Source organism: Triticum aestivum, chromosome 2B, assembly GCF_018294505.1.
Source record: "Triticum aestivum cultivar Chinese Spring chromosome 2B, IWGSC CS RefSeq v2.1, whole genome shotgun sequence".
In the NCBI taxonomy this organism is placed as follows: domain Eukaryota; kingdom Viridiplantae; phylum Streptophyta; class Magnoliopsida; order Poales; family Poaceae; genus Triticum; species Triticum aestivum.
The window spans coordinates 566,855,827-566,866,087 of record NC_057798.1 but is presented as its reverse complement, the minus strand read 5'-3'; positions in this window follow the sequence as shown (position 1 = coordinate 566,866,087).

Here is a 10,261-nt window from a genome sequence, read left to right as displayed (position 1 = left end):
AATAATAATCATAATCATCACAAGTCTCAAGTCGTGATACCAGTTCTGGTATAACAGTTTCTCCTCCGAAGACCGACACTAAGACTGACACTTGACCCATCCCAGACAGTAATCCTTAACCATGGACACGGCTATTTGAATAGGTTTAATCTCTGGAAAGGGTGTACTCTTTACCCACAAGTAACGGATTCCATTAGTCCATCGGGACTAATTCCGTCTACGGCCTTTTAGTTGAAAACACACCTAACTTGCACACACCAGCTTAACTTACCGGTGTCTGGAATCACCCACGACACTTGTTAAGCAAAACTCTAAGTGGGGAGGCTACAACCTCGCGTAGCATGGGATCAAATTTATATCGTGCGCTCTAAGGGGTGGCCTCCCCTCTTGGTCTCAACCGGAAACACCCATGCCCCCGGACCAAGTGGCCTGCCTACCAGCTACAACCGGTATCTTCCACCATGGCCTCTCTGTACGGTGTGTGCTAGAAAGAGGTTGACAACTTACTGAACCGTACTCTACTTGTTGTAGAGACAAGTGGTAGTACGAAACAAGTATGGGGGTTACTGGAACAACACTCGATCTATGGTCGACTCAGGAGGTTTTTTAAGTCTTCCCTGCATGATTAGCATAATGAATATATTTCATCCAACAGACAGAATCACCACTCATCATACCCCTCATGCTGTGCCGGGCACACTCGTCTCGACGAGAAACTAGGGACAAGCTCGGGTCTACCCAAGACAGAGACTTTCCCATTTTCCTTCCGGTAGGCACGAAAGGCATACGAGGATGATCACTATCACAAGCATGTGCATTTCCAACAGCAAGGAAATTTCCAATAAGCATTCATGCAAACGATCACATCACCACATAAAATAATGAGTTCCACGTATTGAGGTGGTGTCATAATCGTGCCAAATAATGCATGCAAAATATTATGCCAGGGTTCAGAATGCTTGCCTTCAATATGTGGAAAGGCAGGGTGCACTCCAGAACTTTTGAAAGTTTGCTTCTCTCTCTCCAAAGTCCTATTTTAAATAAAATTTGAATCAACACACAAATTCAAAACAGCACAAAAAGTTGTTTGAATTTTTTCAAATAAATCTTAATATAAACTAGATTAAATTTGAGAGAGGTAGGAAAAAGAATCAATTCATTTGGAGTTATCATTAAAAAGTTATAGGCCGTCAAAGCTGTTTTCAAAATCTGTTAAAAAAATAAAACAGAATAAAAGGAAAACGATTCAAACTGACCACGTTGAAGGCGTATTCTAAAAAATATGTTTCCACTTATGCCTGCGTGGATCGGCACTGGGTCACTGACAGTGGACCCGCCTGGCCCACTGGTCAGGTTTGACCAGTCCACGCGCGCGTCGCCTCCTTCGACCGAACAGAGGCGAAGCTCCGGCGATGCTCGCCAGCGAATGGCAGCACCGTTCGGGAAACGGAGGCCATCCATGGGTTCAGGGGATCGAGACCGTCACTCCGGTGGTCGATATGGTCTCTGGGGTGGACGGAGCTGCCGGCGACGAGCTTCGCAGCGGACGGTGGTCGTCGGGCAAAGTGATTTTTCTCCCGCAGTGAGTCCTGATCAAAATCAAGCAGGGTGGTGGATTCACGAGGGGGAGAGGAAGCTCCTGGTGAAGAGAGTGGAGAGGGGGAATGGCCGGGACAGTGGCGGCGGCTGCGGTTGCCGCAGGTGGGGAAGAAGACCTCCCCGGGTCGATTGGCTGCCACGGGAGAACTAGGGGAGCATTCTGAGGCTGCCTGTGGAACGGAACGTGCTCGGGGGCCTCTTATATAGCGCAACAAGGTCGGTTTGCGGCGGCCGTGGATAAGTTCGTCGGTGAACTGCCTCCCAGTAGCGGCAGGGTGTCGTGGCGGCGACGAGAGCTAGAGGACATGCGAGAGGATGAGGCTGAGCTGTTCCAGGGGCAGGTGGCGAGCGGGAGAGGCTTGGGCGGCACCGACCTGGCAAAGACGCGCTGCGGACGCCGGCGTGCCGCCAAGGGCTCTAACGGCGGTGCTGCAGGGCATCAGGGCTGCTTGGCGTGATGCGGTGAGAGGGGGAGTGCATGGCGCGACTCTGTGGTGTGGGCAAAACCAGGGGCGCGACGTGGCGGCTCGGGCGCGGCACGTGCAAAACGCGCGCTCTACTCGCGCCCAGAGCACGCACGGGACGTGCTCGACAAAATGCCAGGGCATCAAGGGCTGCTAGAGAGCCACTGCAAAACCACAGGACTAGGTTAGAGACATGCAGAAGGCTACTGGACAAATTGGTTTGGGGCAAGGGAAAAGTTCACAACACAAAACCTTCAACCATGCCAGATCTGTTCATGCACACAGGGTGTTCGACAAAATGCCAGAGGCACCTAGGAAGTACTTGGGGTGGTCCAAACATCCAGAGTGGGGTCTCTTTAGGTGAAAGAGAGAGTGGTGAGGTCAGTTTGCCAAAAGAAGAAACTTGCTAGTGCAAGTTTTGCAAATCTTCAGTTCTGGACAGAAGGTAAATGGCATCAATGCATGGACAAAAAATCTCCCAATGGGTTCATGCTCTTGGACTTAAGGGTTTGGTAAGGTGTAATTCAAGTAGGAGAAAGCTCATGGGTAGAGGAGTAAGTAAGAAGATGGATGCAGTGCAAATCACCAAGTTGCACCAGCATGAAAAATAGGTTGTTTCACTCAATTTTTTCAAAGAACATACCTGGATTTTTGTATAGAATGGAATAATATGCTCCTACTGACATCCCAAAATTTTGGTAGAAGTTTTAAAGAAATATTTAAATAGGTTGTAGTGCAAAACTGCCCAGTGGACCAGATTTGAAAATTAGGTGTAGAACTCAAAATATTCAATGAATGAAATATATTTTTGCATAAAATTGTTTTAAAAACATCACATGACATCTCCAAATTTTGGTGGAATTTGTGAATGAATTGATCAAAGGTTTGCAGTGCAAAAGAGGCCCTGAAGCTTAAAAAAATCATTTTTACAGAAATAAGGCATCAAGGAAAAATAATTATGCAAATAATCCCACTGATAAAAGTATTGTTTTACTTGAGAGAAAAAATAAGTCCAACAATAATTGAAAAGTTTTCACTTGAGGTAAAAACTCCATAATAATAAAGAAAAGAGTGGTTCTGAAATCAGAAGGAAATACAGAAAATAAAACTTTTAGTTTCCTGGCAAAATTTTAATTAATAAAGCAAGGTTAAAATTTTTTTGGGGTGTCACAACACTACCCCCCTTAAGAAAAAATCTCGTCCTCAAGATTTGTTAATAGTTGTTTTGAAAAAACAAATACTCCACGGTTACGAGTTTTTGCAAGCAGTGTATGTGTTCGAGCGGTGGTGAGTCTGCTACCGTGGTGCTGTGTGAAAAAAAATAATCCACGTCGTGAGAAGATATACGATGCAGCAACTCAGGGAAAGGAAATCTCACTCTAGGATTTTTCGCGAGAGAAACAATAATATATGAGAGTCAAATTGCAACAGAACTACTCACATTAATAGAAACTGAATAATTTACTCGCCGCGCAAACTCGGGGTACCACGGATAAGTTACCACACATAAGTAAAAGTTGCAAGGATAAACTTAGCAGTGACGTCTATAATGCAAATGGTAACTGGATGGGGTCCCGAGAAAACGTCTCTGGTACGGGGACGCACTCCTCTTCTATCATGGAAAGCGGATTGATCAGCCGATGAATGTGTCTCTCCTGGTCGGGCCTCAGTGGTCTGCCGATGGCGATCTGAGGATTTAAATCCGCGAGACTCTGGAGATATCCCATTACTCACTGGGTCAAACGTTCTTGAGCGATGACGTACTAGACCAGGTTGGCCAGTACTGGGTCTCTCTCAATCCGTCCACCGGAAAAGGATGTTACTCCTCCGGGTGCTGCACGGCTCAGAAAGTAATAATACCCTCGTTCGCTGGCATAGGGTACCGCGAATCGAAGGCGAGCGAGTTATTCATAAGCAGCAGCCTCTATGGCCATATGTGGGGTCGGCATAGATTTCCCCACGAAGGAGACCTCCGTTGGGTCTTGGTTGGAGTCTACGGGAGGGATCTGTACTGCTGCCCAATATTTCGAGGTGGAAGGTGTGATTCTCAATTTGAACAGCTCGTACTGGGGTGGGTGGGTAGAACCCATGGTACTGCAGGTAAAGTCCCACAATATTTTGACAAAACTACCCAGGGTTGTATCTGGGGTTCTCAGATAAATGCTAGGGCTTGGCATGGTAGGAAAAGGTTGAGAGGGTGGTGCACGAGGTGAGGGGTTCTTGGTAAGGTCACGAGGTGGCCTTCTTATATAGCATCCGGGCTGGGTTATTTATCGTGGTGAAAGGTAATAAATTTGCCAGCTTAGCTCCAAGGGTCGGGGTCAAAGTCACAGATACATACCTCACTAAAGTGACGTATCACTGTGGGAGTTGTCGGGGTGGTTTTGGTAGCTGTGCGCCGAAAAATATTCAACTACGTGCTGACATAATTATGCAAGGTTACTATTTAAAACAGAGGCACAACAACAGACTGCGTTTATTCACAAGGTCACACGATTATAAGGCGTGGATACACTGAGACTCGGCACTACTTGGTGACTTAGTCTACATCGTTTATATCTAAGCGGGCTTGCCTTGTGGACGTCGAGGCTTCTCCACGGGTCTCACCGTCGGGATTAGCTAGAGGTGGTTGAGGGACTGCAGGGTCGGGGTAGCGATGATGACCATCGCGGGGATTGTTGGCCACAATCCCATTGGAGTGTGCTCCCAAAAGGCGACGAAGCACTTCTGGAGTCATCAAAGTATCTTGGTTGATGGCTGGGGCTCACCTCAGGGTATCGATTGGTTGTCCGAACAGCACGACTGGGTTGTCGGCGTCGGGCTCGTCTTCTCCTCTCGCCGGGGCTTGACGAACCAGTTCTCCACGAGCTGCGATCAGATCAATGGTGATTTGATCGAACAGTGCCTCTAGTGCACCTACATAGCGCACTAGGTGCAATAATGCAGTATCCGTCTCGTGATCTCCGTTGGCAACTTGGGGTGGTCTACCATACCCTTTGCGTCTAGGGTAGTAGTAGAACAAGCGACAGTTAACTCTGGGCGACAATTGCTGGAGTTAAACTATAGCCTCTCGAGCAGCTAGCTGGATGGCTTGTGGTTTGAAGGAAGTTTTCCTTCCGGTGAACCTGTAGGGGCGTTCTGGCGACAGACCCCTACCGTAGATGTGCACCGTGGCCCAGAATTAACGGCTTTCACCGCCCATGGGTCCTTGGTACACAACATATTCTGGGGGCTCTTCTAAGACATAGGCACGACGGGTGAGGCTTGCGAGTATGGTCACAAAACCTCCAAGGTTTGTTGCTGTGGTCTCATTGTGCATGACGGGGCCAGGCATTATGGCTCGGTTTGAGGTAGAGGCTGTGCTGTGCTGGGTTGAGGCTAGCGTGCCCTTTTTATAGAAAAAGGGGACGAAGTCTTCCTTTGCACGCTTGCGAATGAGACGCTATAGGCATCGGTCACTGGCGCGTGATCGACAGGCTAGGTTGATAGGTTGGGCACCGATTGCCAAAAGTGTCAGAGTCACTGTGTGGCTATCTTGCACGAGAAGCTTGGCTAGGTTTTGGTTAAGGTCTGGTGGTTTGGCCTACCTAGATTTTTCGACCTGGCTAAGATAGGATTAGCCAATGGTCAGCCTGGCTCTGATACCAAGTTTGTGGCGACCGGTTTTCCGGGTATTAATTTCCTAGAAAATGGCCTTTGTGCTCACAAGCCCCAGGATTACTGTTAGATGATGAGGCACCAACTTGTTACATAAATCCAAGCAAAAAAAATATATGTAGTACAAGACCATTATGGCATGTGAGTACAATAAATGGTTTCTAGTGGTTGATGGCGGAAGCGGTTTGGATCATCAGTGTCTATGGGAATCCATTTCCCACAGGAACAGCTGACCAGGTTAACTCCTATCTTCGCGAGGCTGCTATCACCGTTGCTTAGGTTCCAGGGCTGTCATCACGGTCGCTCCTCTCCGCGCAAGAAATCTGGCCAAGACAATAGCCAGGGACAAGCCAGTGAGTACTTTGAATGTACTCGCAAACATTATGAATACAGGTATAATATAACAACGATGTTCAGAAATATTTTATGTTCACGACGTCAGTCACAAAAGATAATAAAAACTCTGATGCATGCAAGCAGGTTATTTATGAATATGCAGTAACATATTAATAATAAAATGCACCGATCGGGTGTCTGAAGCGATGCCTCGAAAGGTTAGTAAACAAAGAGAAATGCCTCTGTCGGGCGTCTGAGCGACACCACATAAAGGGCTTATAAAATAAATAACAAGCATGCCACAGTCGGGCGTCTCAGCGACACCTCATAAAGGGCTTATAAAGTAAATAAGTAACAAGCATGCCACAGTAGGGCGTCTCAGCGACACCACGTAAAGGGCTTATAAATAATCACAGTGAATATCCAGGAGGTAGAACCATCCCAGGGATATTCGATAATGCCAACAACATAACGGGTTAGTCCACAACAAAATTATAATCATAATCATCACAAGTATCAAGTCGTGATCCCAGTTCTGGTATAACAGTTTCTCCTCCGAAGACCGACACTAAGACCGACACTTGACCCATCCCAGACTGTAATCCCTAACCATGGACATGTCTATTCGAATAGGTTTAATCTCTGCAGAGGGTGTACTCTTTACCCATGAGTAACGGATTCCATTAGTCCATCGGGACTATTTCCGTCTATGACCTTTTAGTTGAAAACACACCTAACTTGCACACACTAGCTTAACTTACCGGTGTCTGGAATCACCCACGACACTTGTTAAGAAAAACTCTAAGTGGGGAGGCTACAACCTCGCGTAGCATGGGATCTAATTTATATCGCGCGCTCTAAGGGGTGGCCTCCCCTCTCGGTCTCAACCGGAAACACCCATGCCCCCATACAAGGTGGCCTGCCTACCAGCTACAACCGGTATCTTCCACCATGGCCTCTCTGTACAGTGTGTGCTAAAAAGAGGTTGACAACTTACTGAACCATACTCTACTTGTTGTAGAGACAAGTGGTAGTACGAAACAAGTATGGGGGTTACTGGAACAAGAATCGATCTATGGTCGACTCAGGAGGTTTTTTAAGTGTTCCCTGCATGATTAGCATAACGAATATATTTCATCCAACAGATAGAATCACCACTCATCATACCCCTCATGCCGTGCCGGACACACTCATCTCGACGAGAAACTAGGGACAAGCTCGGGTCTACCCAAGACAGAGACTTTCCCATTTTCCTTTCGGTAGGCACGAAAGGCATACGAGGATGATCACTATCACAAGCATGTCCATTTCCAACAGCAAGGAAATTTCCAATAAGCATTCATGCAAATGATCACATCACCACATAAAATAATGAGTTCCACGTATTGAGGTGGTGTCATAATCGTGTCAAATAATGCATGCAAAATATTATGCTAGGGTTCAGAATGCTTGCCTTCAATATGTGGAAAGGCAGGGTGCACTCCAAAACATTTGAAAGTTTGCTTCTCTCTCTCCAAAGTCCTATTTTAAATAAAATTTGAATCAACACACAAATTAAAAACAGCACAAAAGTTGTTTGAAATTTTTTCAAATAAATCTTAGAATAAACTAGATTAAATTTGAGAGAGGTAGGAAAAAGAATCAATTCATTTGGAGTTATCATTAAAAAGTTATAGGCAGTCAAAGCTATGGTCAAAATCTGTTAAAAAAATAAAATAGAATAAAAGGAAAACGATTCGAACTGACCACGTCGAAGGCGTATTCTAAAAAATACGTTTCCACTTATGCCTGCGTGGATCGGCACTGGGTCACTGAAAGTGGACCCGCCTGGCCCACTGGTTAGGTTTGACCAGTTCATGTACGCGTCGCCTCCTCCGACCGAACAGAGGCGGAGCTCCGGCGATGCTCGCCGGCGAATGGCGGCACCATTCGGGAAACGGAGGCCATCCGTGGGTTCAGGGGATCGAGACGGTCACTTCGGTGGTCGATACGGTCTCTAGGGTGGACGGAGCTACCGGCGGCGAGCTTTGCAGCGGACGGTGGTCGTCGGGCAAAGTGATTTTTCTCCCGAAGTGAGTCCCGATCAAAATCGAGCAGGGGGATGGATTCACGAGGGGGAGAGGAAGCTCCTGGTGAATAGAGTGGAGAGGGGGAGGCTTTGGTGGCGCCGTAATGAATGGGACAGTGGCGGCGGCTGCGGTTGCCGGAGGTGGGGAAGAAGACCTCCCCGGGTCAATTGGCTGCCACGGGAGAACTAGGGGAGCATTCTGAGGCTGCCTGTGGAACGGAACGTTCTCGGGGGCCTCTTATATAGCGCAGCAAGGTCGGTTTGCGGCGGTCGTGGATAAGTTCGCCGGCGAACCGCCACCCTGTAGCGGCAGGGCGTCGTCGCGGCGACGAGAGCTAGAGGACACGCGAGAGGATGAGGCTGAGCTGTTCCAGGGGCAGGTGGCGAGCGGGAGAGGCTTGGGCGGCACCGACCTGGCAGAGACGCGCTGCGGACATCGGCGTGCCGCCAAGGGCTCTGACGGCGGTGCTGCATGGCACCAGGGCTGCTTGGCGTGATGCGGTGAGAGGGGGAGTGCGTGGCGCGGCTCTGTGGTGTGGGCAAAACCAGGGGCGCGACGTGGCGGCTCGGGCGTGGCACGTGCAAAATGCGCGCTCTGCTCGCGCCCAGAGCATGCACGCGATGTGCTCGACAAAATGCCAGGGCGTCTAAGGTTGCTAGAGAGCCACTGCAAAACCACAGGACCAGGTTAGAGACATGCAGAAGGCTACTGGACAACTTGGTTTGGGGCAAGGGAAAAGTTCGCAACACAAAACCTTCAACCATGCCAGATCTATTCATGCACACAGGGTGTTCGACAAAATGCCAGAGGCACCTAGCAAGTACTTGGGGTGGTCAAAACTTCCAGAGTGGGGTCTCTTTAGGTGAAAGAGAGAGTGGTGAGGTTAGTTTGCCAAAAGAAGAAACTTGCTAGTGCAAGTTTTGCAAATCTTCAGTTCTGGACAGAAGGTAAATGGCATCAATGAATGGACAAAAAATCTCCCAATGGGTTCATGCTCTTGGACTTAAGGGTTTGGTAAGGTGTACTACAAGTAGGAGAAAGCTCATGGGTAGAGGAGTAAGTTAGAAGATGGATGAAGTGCAAATCACCAAGTTGCACCAGAATGAAAAAGAGGTTGTTTCACTCAATTTTTTCAAAGAACATCCCTGGATTTTTTCATATAAGGGAATAATATGCTCCTAATGACATCCCAAAATTTTGGTAGAAGTTTTAAAGAAATATTTAAATAGGTTGTAGTGCAAAGCTGCCCACTAGAACAGATTTGAAAATTAGGTGTAGAACTCAAAATATTCAATGAATGAAATATTTTTTTGCATAAAAGTGTTTTAAAAACATCACATGACATCTCCAAATTTTGGTGGAATTTGTGAATGAATTTATGAAAGGGTTGTAGTGCAAAAGAGGACCTAAAGCTTAAAAAATCATTTTTATAGAAATAAGGCATTAGGGAAAAATAATTATGCAAATAATCCCACTAATAAAAGAATTGTTTTACTTGAGAGAAAAAATAAGTCCAACAATAATTAAAAAGTTTTCACTTGAGGTAAAAACTCCATAATAATAAAGAAAAGAGTGGTTCTGAAATCAGAAGGAAATATAGAAAATAAAAGTTTTAGTTTCCTGGCAAAATTTTAATTAATAAAGCAAGGTTAAATTTTTTTTGGGGTGTCACAATATTGCAGGATGGCAGGCACACTATCATCACCAACTTTGTTTTTCATAAGAGTAGAGATATATGTTATATATATTCCCCTTGATTTTTCTTATGTATAAAGTTGTGATAAAAAAGATTTGTATATTTCTTTATAGAGGGAGTATCTCTCTGTCAAAAAAAAAAATATTTATGTGTAACTAGTTACTCCTGTCTTTCTACTTCCTTTCGCTGATATGTGGGGCAACCGGCAATGGGGTCCACGTGCCATATGCACAAATTAGAGTGCACAACTGCACGGTAGACACACCCTGGTCGTAGCACCGCAGTAATGCCCAATGAGCCGTCAAATCACAACCCCCCTCCCCTTTCCGGCTTTAGCAGTAAGCTGGACGGACGAAGCGGCAATATTTCACTGGGCCTGAATCCCCTTCTCCCTCATCTTCTTGTTCAGAGAAAACCCCCTCTCGGCGATTGCATAGGGT